Genomic DNA, 13,699 nt, shown 5'->3' with positions numbered 1-13,699 from the left:
TCTTGATATGATTTCAGTCTTTTGAACTTGTAGAAACTTGTTTTGTGTCCTAACATGTGGTCTATCTTTGTGAATGTTCCATATGCACTTGAGAAGAATGTATATTCTGCTTTGTTGGCTAAAATGTTCTATAAATGTCTGTTAAATCCATCTGATCCAATGTGCCCTTTAGAATCTCTGTTTCCTTACTAATTTTTTGACTGGAAGATCTGTCCAGTGAAGTCTGAGTGGTGTTAAAGTCTTCTACTATGACTGTATTGTTGTCAATATCTCTGTTAAAGTCCTCTAGAAGATTTTTTATATATTGAGGTGCACCTATATTGGGTGCATATATGTTTACCAGGGTTATATAGTCTTGTTGGATTGATCTTTTTAGTATTATGCAGTGACCTTTGGTGTCTCTTGAGTTGGCCTTCATTTTGAAGTCTATTTTGTCAGATATGAGTATTGTTCTTCCAGCTTTTTTTTCTTTTCCATTGCATGTCTCTTGTAGACAGCATATAGTTGGGTCATATTTTTGAATCCATTCAGCTACCCTATGCCTTTTGATTGGAGTATTTAATCCATTTACATTTAGGGTTATTATTGAGAGGTACTTATTTATAGCCTAAAATGGCTATAAATAAAATGGCTAAATAAAATGGCTATAGAATTAAAATATTCTATATGGCTAGGTTTCTCTCTCTGTTTCTTCTCAGCAAGTCCTTACAGCATTTTAGTTTTTATTTTATTTTTTATCTCAAGAGAAACTATATTTTTAAAAATATATTTTATTGATTTTTTTACAGAGAGGAAGGGAGAGAGATAGAGAGGTAGAAACATCGATGGGAGAGAAACATCGATCAGCCGCCTCCTGCACATTCCCTACCGGGGATGTGTCCGCAACCCAGGTACATGCCCCTGACTGGAATTGAACCAGGGACCCTTGAGTCCAAAGGCCAACGCTCTATCCACTGAGCAAAACCGGCTAGGGGTCAAGAGAAACTATTTTAAATATAATAATATTACATGCAAGAAAGATAAATTATTCAAGAAAATTGACCTTAATATAATACTGCATGCAATAAACATTAATATTTCAAGAAAATAGGATTTTAAGTATAATAATATTATCTAAACTGTATAATATAGTATTATATCACAAACATTGTAGGAAATAATAAAAATCTGCCAATAACAGGATGACTACTATTATATTCTAAAATATCCCCCCCCCCGCCAATCTGGCTCTATTTTTGTTCGTCAGTTTATGTTGTTCATTATATTCCCCAAATGAGTGAGATCATGTGATATTTATCTTTCTCTGACTGGCTTATTTCGCTTAGCATGATGCTCAGAGCTGGTTCTCTGGTGCAGGCCACATCCACAGGGTCTGGGGTGTCAGGTCCTGGAGGAACTAAGACGCCACTTCTGCTCTGGGGATGATGCGGCAGTACACCTCTGTGTTTGGGTGGAGTAATTCCTGTCAAAGAAAGAAGAGATCTCTGAGCCCTGCAGCTTCCTCAGAACACAGGCGCCATGGGGGCTAACTGTGCTGGGGTGTCTGTCCTGGGCACCTCCTCCTCCCCCCCTGTTTTCACTTTTTCTGCCCTTTTCTGAGCCTGGAAGCACAGTCAGGGCTGGGCTGGGGGCAGATCCTGGGGCCCCTGGGACCTGCAGGTCATAAGGTTCATAACCCACACTCACCTCATAGATGGGGCCTGTTGTCTTGGGGTCGGGTTGGGGGTTCTGTGCAGGATGGAGAGAGGGCATCAGAGGATGGGGAGGGAGGGTTTTCTCCGCAGGACTGACAGCTCTGCCTCATGAGCAGCTGCCTTCACACCTGTAGCCCAGCACCCCAATTTCAGCCCTCACTGCACCCCCTCACCCTTGTAAACCTGGGACCCTGACTGTTGTTCCTGGTGCCCATTCTGCTCCATGCTGGACTCCAGGGTTCCCCTCAGACTCTGTCTGTGCCCTGTCCACCCCTGATGTGAGGGCCCCACTAGGCCAGGGTGGGGCTCCCCTAGTGCTGTCTGTTTTGGGGAAGGGGTCTGTGCTGTGTTGAGAGGTTGGAGGGTGCCCCTGCCCTGAGCGTGGGACACTGAGGCCCTGGGTGAGGGAACAGGGAGAGGGTGGACTTACCGGGAAGGCAGAGGTTCCAGAGGGACCCTGGCCTAGGAGCAGAGACAGCAGGCATTAGCACCCATGGGGAGGAAGCTTTGGCCTGTTCTCCCAGGAGGGGGTGGCTCTTTAGCTCCCAAGAGCCAGGGATGAAAGGTCATCTCTCAGGGCAAGACCCTCTGGCCATTTCAGGGTCCAGTGAGGGAGAGGTGGTGACACATGACACAACCTACAGGTCAGGTTGACTGGAGAGTAAGGGTCCTCTGTGCAGAGTGGTGATGAGAATCCCCCATGAAGGCCAGGGAAGGGCCAGAGCCTGAGGGACAAGGGCAGGGGTGGTCACTGTGGGGCAGGCCCAGGGGCTCCAGGGTAAACAGACACTCACCAGGGGTGGCTGCTGAATGTGGGTGCTCTCGGAGGCCATGCGGATCACTGGCCCTGGGAAAGGTCAGACTTACTTGTGAGGGGTGCAGGGGAGCTTTGGTGTCACAATACGGGGCAAGGAGGGTCTCCTATCCCAGCTGAGGGTGGAGGCCTCTCTTCGCTGTTTGGGGGACGGGCCCAGGAATGAGGAACTGAGGCAAGGTGTTCAGGATCCACAGTTGACTTGGGCCCACAGGGGAAGGACCCACAGGCAGATGGGGGTCTGGGAGGAGTTACCAGGGAAGGGACTGAGGACCCACGACAGGAATCCACCCTGAGGGTCTGACTTAGTGGAAAGGTCAAGGCTGCAGGTGGCAGCAGTGCCAGACTCATGTAGCATCTGGATGAGTGTGGTGCCTTGCTGTGGCCAGACCTGTGCCCCTCAGGCCTACAGAGCTACACTGTGACAGTGGCCTGTCCTGTCTCCATCCACCTGAACTAGAGGCAAAAACCACACCACAGTTTCTGCTGTCCTGTCCAGGCCAGGCTTCCTATTTCACAGATCAGGATTGTGGTTACCAAACTGGCTTCATGGGGGCATTTGACCCACTCAGTCTGTTCAGGCTCTTCCACCCTCAGCTGTGTGGCCTTGGCCAGGATGACTTTCAGACCCTGAGGCAGCCCATCTCCTCACCTGGAGGGTGGACTTAAATAGCAGGAGGTGCCTTACTGAGCACTTACTATCTGCTGGCACTGCTGCAGGTGTGTGGAGGGAACCAGGACAATCCTGAGGGCACAGTTCCTTAATTGTTCCTCATTTATAGGTGAGGAAGCTGTTGAGGAAACCTCCCTGGCCAGCAACTGGTGAGGGAGGCACTGGATGGGGGGAGTTAGGGGCATCCATGGGGAAGGTGGGAGGCCACAGGGAGCCGGCCCAGAACCCTCTGAGGACGGGGTCTTTGTCCTTCTTGTGGTAAGGGAGGAAGGAACTGCCACCTGGTCTGTGCTGTTTGGGAGTGTCAGTCCTCCTGACACCCCACTTCCGGTTGTTGCATCATTCTCTGGTTTGCACATTTGAAACCTTCCATTGGCTCTACCTTTTCACGTACTCTCACACCCACCATTCCAATGTCTTGGTAATTTTCCTCTTCACTCATCTTGCCCTCACATATTCTGTCTCTTACCCCTGTTTCTTCTTTTGCATCACTAAGGACAGTCTTAGCGGGCACCTTACCTGCCAACTCAGTGCTGATGAGTAATAAAAATGTGCTGAGTGTTTTCAATGGTTCAGTAGGGTGGGAAATACTATACTTTCATGTCATCTGATCCTTCCACCTCCACCAGCGATGGGGGTGTCACCCCTTGAGAACAAACAAAATCAGGGATGGGAGGTGCTTAATAAATGGCTGGAGGTCACAGAACTGGTGAGTGATAAATGACATTTTCACCAAGTTCTGCTTGACTTCACAGCTACTGACAGCAGCGTTTATAAAAATAACAATAATAATTGGTACACTGACTGAGTGCTGACTGAGCATGACCCTGGCTGAGGGCTTTAACTCATTAACCTCACAAGAATTATCCTAACAACGGTGTTTAGGTCCAGCTGTTTTATTCCAGTTTAGAGACAAGGAAACTGATGCTCAAATGGGTGAGACAGTTTATACTCATAGAACGGAGGCAATGATGAGATTAGTCTAATTCTAGGGTCCGTACCCATGTGCTCTGTAGGCTCTGAAGGAGGCTCCCACCTCCTCAAGGCTTTCATCCATCTCACCCCCTGCCCGTGAAAAATACAAAGAACAAGTGAGAGAGGTGGAGAGTCACTTACATTGCACATCCAACCTGAGAGGCTCACTTATGCTCGAACTGACTGGGTTGAAGACCTCACACTGATAATCCCCAGAGTCCTCCCTCCTGACGGGGTCTATGGTGAGGGTGCTGTTGCCCTGGGACAGCTTCATCCTGTCCGTGAGCAGGAGATTCTGGTTCTTGAAGAGCCACCGGATGGAGATCCCCCTGTCATTTGTGAGGCAGGTCAGGACCACGGCGTCCTTATGCTCTGTGACTGTGGCATTGCTGGCTCGGATGGAGGGCTTTCCCACGGGCTCTGTGGAGAACAGAGGAGGTGACTGACTGAGAGTGGGCTCCTTCCACAGTGATGTCAGTCACTCACAGTCCACAGTGATGTTTGTAAGGGTCACCAGAGGAGGACTCTGACCTCTTTCCCAGACCTTTCTCTAATTTCTAAATACTCACACCCCCTCTCTAGTATAGTGCTATAAGAAGCGATGGGAAGGCATTTCCTTTTTGTTAAATAATTTATCAGAGAATATAGCCCAGCCAGTCTTCCTGACCTTAGGACCTGCAGAAGTTTCAATCTAAAGGATTTCACAGTCTGAATAGGATTTTCACTTCCTGGCCTGTGGATTGAATATCAGGGAGAAGGAAGTCCCTAGAGAGAAGTAGTCAGGTTTAACATCAGGCTGGTACTCTTAGCGTCTTCAGTAAACTACACACCATGTGTTCCTGCTCCTACTGTCCCATGAATCTACCTACTTGTCAAGTAAGCACCACCATTCACTGTGCTCCATAGGAATGCCACATAGGCTCGTGTCACACAGTGCTGTGCAACTGGTAACTTCAGAGCCAGGACACAGCTCAGAGGAGTTTCCCCCGTGACTCACTCTCTCCCATTTCCATGCAACCTGGTCTGAGGGAGGCCATGGTGTCGATGGGTGACATGATTTGTCCAGTTGGAAGCCAGGCTACTCATGCACCTTCACCACAGACCCCTGTCCCACCACAGAGGGCTCAGAGCAGCCAGTCACCAGGTGAGCCTGGAGCAGTGCAGGGAGCAGGGGTCTGTCCTGCTCACCCCTCCTCAGAGGTGGTTTTCTCCTTTAGTTTGGGGAAAAGAGATGAACTTATTCAAAGCCTTGTATGTTCCTTGTAGCACATGGATCAGGTAACAGATAAGAAAAAGGTGACAGAAGGAAAGTGTTAGTGACAGAAGAAGTAACTTTGCCTTGAGGGCCCTTATTTTCCCCTATGGAAATTTCCCTCCCTCCACCACTTGACTCTTTCTGGGGCTAAGAGAGCCCCCCTCCTCACTTTCCAAAGCCAGACCCCAGTTCTGCCAAGAGAGATCAGAAGAGCAAGGGGAGGAGAGTCTACAGAGATATAGTGGGAGGGCTCATGGGAAGGCTGTGATTTGCTTGTGTCTATGGCCACTGGGTGGGAGACAACACCCTTTAGGCTCCTTCTATAAACCAGACAGACCTGTACCCCACAGCCTGGTGGTGATGATCCAAGAGGCACTTACCAGAGATTGTGATAGTCTTGACAGTGGTCCTATTGAGGCCAGTGACAGAGTTATGGGCGAGGCAGGCATAGGATCCACTATCATTGGAAGCGACGTTGGGGATAAAGAGCTCCTGTTTGGGGTGTTGGGGCCTCCCATTGAAAAACCAGGAATACTGTGCAGGTGGGTTAGCAGCTGCATGGCAGGAGAGGTTGAGGTTTGTCCCACGTAGGTAATGGGAATCAGAGGGGTAAATGGTAGGGGGCATCCGGGCCATCTGGAGCAAAGAGAACAAAGCCACACATGATTTAATCAGAGGGATGGGAAAGGTCCTAGCTCTGTAAGGGTCACACTGTCCCTCTGAAATTGGTCACAGCCTTGTTTTAAAATGTCCCACCCATAGCCCCCTGTGTTTCCTGAGCCTGAGTCTGAGACATTAACCTGTTTGTCCCTTGAAGTTTGTTAACCCTGAGACTCTCCAAACTGCAGAATCCTGTCTCCTCCCATCTTGGCTCAAGGCTGAGCCTGCCCAGATGTGCCTGGTACAGGAACTCATTGCCACCCTGTGTGTTCAGAGTGGGGGTCTGTGTACTTGGACCTGAGAGGGACGGATATAGCCTGGCCTCCAGCAATGTGAATTTGGGTGGCAGCCTGGCCCAGGCAGGGACAGAAGTAACTCACAGAGAACATTCAGGATGAATGGGTCACTGCGACCAGCACCCATGGGATTCCGGATTTCACACTCATAGGGTCCTGTGTCATTCCTTGTTACAGGGAGTAACGTGAGAGTCTTGTTGTCCTTGGACAGCTGCAGCCTGGAACTGACCAGGAGACTCTGACTGTTGATCAACCACAGGTAGGTAGTGTTCTGAGTCCGAGATTCACATGTTAACACGACAGGGTCTTTGTGCTCCTCAGGGTTGGAGTTGTTGCTTGTGATGTTGGGTTTGGGTAATTCCACTGTGCAGAAAACAGAGAGAACATTGCCCATTGAGTCCTCCAAAGGCTTCTTCAATCAGAATTAGTGCCCCTCAGCCAACTTGAGTTCTTCAAGAAGTAAGGCAGGTCTGCGCATCACAAGACAAACAAATGCATGAGGAGCTGAGTGCTCAGAGATTGATTGCAAGGCTGCCTGCTCTATGTCTGGGAGAAAAAGCACAGGCTTTCTCAGGTGTCAGATACTATCAGGGTTTCATCACAGAGAGACACAGGACTGGGAGTCAGAGACAACCCAGCACCTGTCCTGGTCCCTCACTGACCTGCTGACTGCCTGGCTGACTTTGTGGTCTCACCTGGGATGTGCAGGTGCTGAGACCTCCAGCTACACAGACCTACATTTTCAGGTCGACATGTGTTTCCACTGAAGCCTCACAGTCCAGGATGAGTAATGATGGGCCACCGCATAGTCCTTAAACCCCAAGAGGACTGGTCAGTGTAGCCTGGAACTGGGTGTCTGAGCAGAAACAATACACAGGAGACCAGAAACAAGTCTGGCATTGAGTTTAGTACCCAGACTGCAGGGCCACAAGGTGTGGCCATCTGCCCAGAAACTCACTGGTGACTGACATGAAACAGTGACCCCTGAAAGATTTAGAAAAGAGTGAGGGATGGCGGGAGCTGGCTGATGGTGGCAGCAGAGCCAGGCTCTCTGCCCTTGGGTCTTTAATGTCCTTTCTAGGACTGCAGAGGGCAGGGATCCTTCCTCAACACACAAACAATAGCACGTACAGAAGGGGGGTTTATGGAAGGTGCGGGAGCATGAACTCACTGAAGATATGGCCCTCACGGACAATTTCTGTTTGGCAATGATGAGACAGATTCTGTTTTAAATGGTGAAAGAGTATGTGGAAATCACTCATGCCCCGAAGTTCTAATGCCAGTTTTTGGAGGATTCTCTATTAGAGAGCATGAAGGTCATAGACCAAGTTCTGTCATCAAATCAGGTCACGCTGTGACCAAAGGAAGATGCCACAGTGGGTTTGAAATGAGGGACTCCCTGGGATAGAGAGAAGGTGAGTTCTGCTAAGAGAACAGAAGTACCTGGGGGGTGGGGGTGGGGTTGTGAGTCCAGGTGTCTCTGCTGTATTAAGGGAGGTATGACACCAGATTGGTAGAAAGGACATGTGTCATGTTAGTAAAGTTAGGGAGACGGTCCCTCCCTGTTTCTATGGACAGTCAGGCAGATGGGGAGGAGCCCCCACACTGCATATAGCATGCGTTTTTCCTTGTCTTTCTAAGTCAGGAAACAACTGGGTTTAGTCAAATTCATTCATATTGGGCAGCGTCTAAGAGAAAGGAGAGTGGCTGGTGTATCTCACCATCTGAGAGGATCCCAACCTGTGGTCAAGGTGCCTTCATAAGGACACACGTGTGTGAAACAGGCAGTGAACCATTCAGATGGTCCAGGGTCACCAGGCCCACCTTGGGAAGGTCTCGGGAGCCAGTGGAGGAATGGGAGCCTCACACCAGGACAAGAGTATGAGTCTCCAGTCAGGGGTGAAATGAACCCGTGAGCTGTGGGGACTGGGACCTGTCCTTCTGTCTTTGATGCCCTGGACAGTCATATAGAGAGTAGGCTAATGGTTTATATGTCTCTGTCATGTGGCCTGTTCCTCTTGTTGGCCTCGGGGGCGGGGTGTGTGTGTGTGGGGGGAAGGAGCCCTAGATGGGGGTCCAGCAGAGGCTCTCTCACCTGTTGACCTGGGAAACTGGCTCATGATGGAGCCGAGGCTGTTGCTCCCACTGATTTCTGTGTCCTTTCCTATTGTCCGGAAGGGTGGGCCTGGACATAGGCGCTAGCAGGACAATCTGGGGAGACTGCATGGTTTTGGAAGCAGAGCAGAGCAGGGCAGTGTGTCTGGAGAAAAGGAGGAGGCAGATAAGGGACACGGAAGGAGCAGAGAGAGGCAGAATGTCCTTGGTGAGAAGTGGGGGTCACAGGTGATTTCAAAGACCCCAGGGACCAAGAGCCCACAGCTGCCCCAGGGCAGGAACAGTGCAGCCTGGAAAACCTACTCCGGTGGAACAGCCCCATAGTCACCAAGGGACTTAGCTCCTGAGGGGGTTTTAGGGACAAGTGGTCAGATAGATGGACATGGCTCTCAGCACCTGTAGGGACAGGGAACAGGTGTGGCTAAAACCTTTTAGGACTCTGCATCCAGGTTCCAGTCTCTCTAACGATTATGCAGCATGATTTCCTTAATCACCAGACCAGAAAATCTACCTTGAGTTGGGGACTGCTAAGAACAAGCACTGAACCAAGGGCTGGTCTCAGGGTCCACGGACACCTAAGACCCTCGTGGTGGAAGAGAGGATGGGACTGTGGCTATACAAGGACCTTGCTGTGTCTGTGGGAGCCTGATTCAGTGACTGTATCACACTGTGCCTCCCTTTCCCCTGAATAAAAACAGAACAAATGGTAAATGCACTCTGGATTACCATGTTGTCTGTGAATTGACCTTAAAACATCCCTGAATACTTGACCTCAAGCTCGGTATAGAGGAGACACTGACTTAAATGGTCACTACCATTATTTGCCTCCACGAGAGAGAATTCCTAGGCTGACCCCTTGTGGATGAGGAGCTGCCAGGAGCATCTTCTCTCCTCTGTTCCTTCCTGGAGACCTGATCTCCCTCCGGAGTCTCCTAAGTTCCTCAGATGAGTCAGCTAATGAAACGGGGTATTGTGTTTATCTGTGCTCTCCTGATACCATCTTAGGTGAAGACTAGGCTCTGTCCCTGTCCTGATGTGGCTCTTGGGGCTGAGCCCTGGCTGGTGAGCAGGAGTAGAGTCACTGCTCCCACCCAGCCCTCCCAGGAGGTCAAACCCAACCTGACACAGGCTCCCCAGGTTCCCTGGATTCAGGAGCCCTGGGACAGGGATCCGGGAGGTGTTCCCAGGCTGAGCTTCTCTGTGAGGATTCCATGGTCCTCTCAGGCCAGGGTGTGACCAAGCTCTGCAGGGTTTTCTCAGTGTCATGGTCATGGGGAGAGGGCTAGGGGCTGGACTGAGACTCTGTTGAGTCTCCTTCTGCTGGGTGATTCCCATCAGACTTCTCTCTGTGGCAGCACCAGGAATGGAATTCTTATCTTAGGAAGTTTGTTTCCATTGTGTGTGTCCTACACTAAATGTCCAAACCCAACCTGGAACATGATGCAGAGGGGGATGGAGGCAGAGTCCAGGGCTGTCAGTCCTGTGTGTGAGGTAGAATTCACCCACCCGAACCCAGATGTCAGAGATCAATCACTCACAGTATACACGGAGCTGTCCAGTTACTTGTTTTTCCTTGAAATCTTTCTGTGTGGCTAGTAGGGTGTAGTTTCCTGTGTCCTTCCGGGTGACGTTCTGGAACAGCAGGGATCCATTGGGGTATATTTTTTCTCGATCACTGTATGCAGGTCCGTAGGTAATTTTTGGAGTACCTATTATATATGATAGTATTCGAAGGTCGCTGTGCACTCTCTCCCCTTTGTACCAGGCATAGCCCACTAGATCCCCAGGCAGGTTGTGGACACGAAGAAGCACATCCTTCCCTTCGGCGGCATTGGGCGGCACTGACTCAATAGTGAGCTGGGCAGTGGTGGGCAGGCTCCAGAGGGTTAGGAGTGAGGCTAGGAAGGAAGAGAGAAATTGATCAATCTTTGGAGCAATGTATTGGGAAGGAGAGATGAGGCTTTGGGTCTTCAGCTGGTCTCTTCATCTTTCAGCTTTGGTGTGTGTGTGTGTGTGTGTGTGTGTCCTGTGGTCAAGGTCAGCAGCATGGCCACTAATACTTCACCCCCTCTGCTCTTATTTCCTCTGTTTTGAATACTGTTACCCAGGTGTCTACCCTCAGATCCCTGCTTACACTCCTGGGTGTCCTTAGAGATACCTTTGCTGATCATCTTCTCTAAAGACTTCTGTCTTTACTCTTTGGCCTTTCCCTGCATGGCACTAGAGGTACCTGATATCTCATCTAGATCTTCCCTTGTCTGTCTCCCTCCCATAGAACATGAGCTTCATGGGGGCAGGGGCTTCTCTGATCTTGTTGCACCCACAGTGCCTCCAACAGGCTATAGGTACATGTGGGTGAATGAGTGAGTGTTGCAGGGTCCTAGGCCTCCTCCATTTCTGAGCTTGGAGGTAAGATCAATGTTTAGTGCCCCTGGTTAAATTTCCTATCTCCTCATATAAATTGTTATTATCTAAACAAAAGTTTTCAGCCCTAGCCAGTTTGGCTCAGTGGATAGAGCATCGGCCTGTGGACTGAAGGGTCTCAGGTTCAATTCCGGTCAAGGGCACATGCCGGGGTTCTGGGCTCAATCCCCATTGGGGGGCATGTAAGAGGCAGTCAATCAGTGATTCTCTCTCATCATTGATGTTTCTCTCTCTCCCTCCCTCTCCATCTCCCTTCCTCTCTGAAATCAATACAAATATATTTTTTAAAAAGTTTTCAGCATTCAGCTCTCAGTGATAAGTAAGTTGGGAAATGAGCAGCCATTGTGATTTTCCTGTTCCTCACCACTTCCACATCATTTGCCTGTTTCCGAGTCCCGTCCCCCACCCTACTCTGCTCCCCTGTCTTCTCCTCTGAAGTCCAAACAGAAGCCTGATCCCCTCCCCCTTGTTTTCTCTGAGAGCCTGTGCTCCCCAGGCATCCCCAGCTAGCCTGTGCCTCTCCTCCTCCCATGCACCACCAGATAGTTGCCCCCTCTTACCAGTCAGCAGGAGCCCTTGCCTGGGGTCAAGTCCTCTGTGGGCAGGGGCTAAGGGGGACTCCATGGTGTCTGCTGCCTGCTCTGCCCCTCCTTCTGTGGGAAGAGCTTGGATTCCAGAAATACTCACAAGCACTGCTGTTCTGAAGGGTGGGATGTGCTGTTCCTCCTCCCTGTGCACTGAGCCTCCTCCTGGGCCAAGATCACTTCCCTGGTCACAAGGGCCAGGGGTGGGGTCTGTACCCAGGTTCCTCCCTGCCCTCCCATTATTCCTGCCTTCCCTTTTTTTCCCTCTACCTGTAGCTGCTGAGGCTTCTGCCTTCTTCCGCAGTGACTCCTCCCCATGTATACACACACACACATACACACACACACTCACACACCTTGTTTGTGTAGTAGGCAGTTAGGCCTGAGCAGATAGGACAATAGGCCAGTACGGAAGGTCACTAGAATGGAAAACCCTGGGTACCTAGCAACGTGAAAAACTGGACTGAGACCTTGTCCTTTGGGTAACCTTTCCTCCCTGAGCATATTCTGGTTTTGCAGTTTAGACCCTTTGACCTTTCATATCACTGGTTATGTGGTTCAGGCCCTCCCCTGACCTTTCCTCCCCTGGCATGTTGTTATCAATGTGGGTTAGACACCCTTAGAGGGGAAATGAACAAGGGGACCAAAGAATAGCCCTTGAGCATTAAGCCCCCAGGACAATGAGGTTCTGACTGGCATCAAATACATCTTGGCCTCAGTTATGTTTCAGCTCCACGCTCAGAAAAGCAGCAAAACCAGATGAGTGAGAACATCACGGATATCAGGATCTATTGCATTGACTGATGACCTTCGACCCTGAAAGGACACACCTGGAAAGTTGATGAATATTTAATTGGGCTCCTCCCCTGAAACCTCCAGACAACTGCCCTTAAGAGGTAGGACCTTCTTCCAAAGTAAGAAGGAACTTGGCTTCTGAGGCTTATGCCTTAGTAAGAAATGATCTTCTCCTATAGTTCGAAGAGGGAATTTTTGGTTTACTGATCGTTCCCAATGTTCTCCACCTGACAAATCCTAAATGAAGTCTATTTAGGGGAGTCACACTTTTATAACTCCATCCTAATTCACAATATAGGAGTTTAGACTTGCAAAAGCATGGTTTTGCAACTATCTTAGATAATTGCTAGTATAGAATCAGCATTTTAGAGCTCAGGGTTAAAAATCCTCTTGTAGGAGCCACACTACATAAATGGGAATGCTAGGGAGGGGACCTGCCCGACATGGGTTCCATGGCCTTATTTCCCCCAACCTCCTTAGTTCCATGATAAAGTATGGAAAGTAAGCCACTGCTTGACCTACCTAAGGTAAGTTAATGCTCAGGGAACCCTCTCCTGGTTCTTGACCTTGCACGAAGAAAAGAACCTATGGGGCCTTGAAAGTTAAGTCCCTTTGGCCCTGGAAACTAGAGACATTATATTTCAACAATGTAGTTTAAGTACTTGAATGTCACAATGTATGACAAAGATTGGAGAAAATGTTTCTTCTCCCAACTTTTATAGGGTGTGATTCTTAAATACTTTTATGATGTCCAAGGTATATTCACGGATATGTATTGTAACAATTATGGGTGTGTATTTTTTTTGCTAAGATTGTAGTTTCTCTATCTTGAGAAGGGAAATATTTTCATAAATTGTTTTTATTTTAACACTCTCTTGTGATTTGAGTTCTTGACTCTGAATTCTTCTCTTAGCTGAACTCAGGTACCCAGGTTGCTCAACTGAGGGCCTAACTCTGCAGGTTAACACCTGGTGCCATGTCACCGCTCACAATTAGACAAGCAGAAGCTTGGGGTGTATGTATCCAGGGCGTCTCCCACAGCTCTGTGTGGAGTGCACAGTAGCCTTCCCACGGCCCTCTCTCATCCCCATTTGGCTCTTATCTTCAGAGCAGAAGCTGGTGTGACCTCAGGAATTCTTGTCACAGGAATGTCACCTCTTTGTGTATCATATCATCTATGGAACTTTATAAATATTTCAATGCCCAGGTGACACCTTAGAAATGTTGCTTCGGCAGCTGCCCAGCTGAGGTGGATGCCCAGCCAGAATGAGACCCCATGATGTGGGGATGGGGATTCCCCTCCCCCTCTCCTGTGCACAGGGAAGGTCTGCAGGTTCTATTAAAAATGCAGATTCTGACTCAAAGGTGTTTGGTGGACCCAGCAGTCTCCATCTAACAAGCTGTCAGGAGAGGC

The 13,699-nt window shown here is 49.4% G+C and overlaps 1 long non-coding RNA gene and 1 pseudogene across 1 annotated transcript; both read right to left on the bottom strand.

Moving 5' to 3' along the window:
- Positions 1 to 1,685: 1,685 nt before the first annotated feature.
- LOC107184589 lies at positions 1,686 to 2,582 on the bottom strand. Its single transcript, XR_001515459.1, has 3 exons — positions 2,489 to 2,582; positions 2,125 to 2,156; positions 1,686 to 1,728 (listed from the first exon to the last, which is right to left on the bottom strand). It is a non-coding gene; the product is annotated as an uncharacterized LOC107184589 (long non-coding RNA).
- A 1,552-nt stretch (positions 2,583 to 4,134) lies between these two features.
- On the bottom strand, positions 4,135 to 11,530 carry LOC102758306 (annotated as a pseudogene).
- Between the last annotated feature and the right edge of the window lie 2,169 nt (positions 11,531 to 13,699).

The sequence above is a fragment of the Myotis davidii genome, unplaced genomic scaffold (assembly GCF_000327345.1).
Source record: "Myotis davidii unplaced genomic scaffold, ASM32734v1 scaffold2107, whole genome shotgun sequence".
Taxonomy (NCBI): Eukaryota; Metazoa; Chordata; class Mammalia; order Chiroptera; family Vespertilionidae; genus Myotis; species Myotis davidii.
The sequence above is the reverse complement of the archived record's forward strand: the minus strand, read 5'-3'. Positions and strand labels throughout refer to the sequence as shown.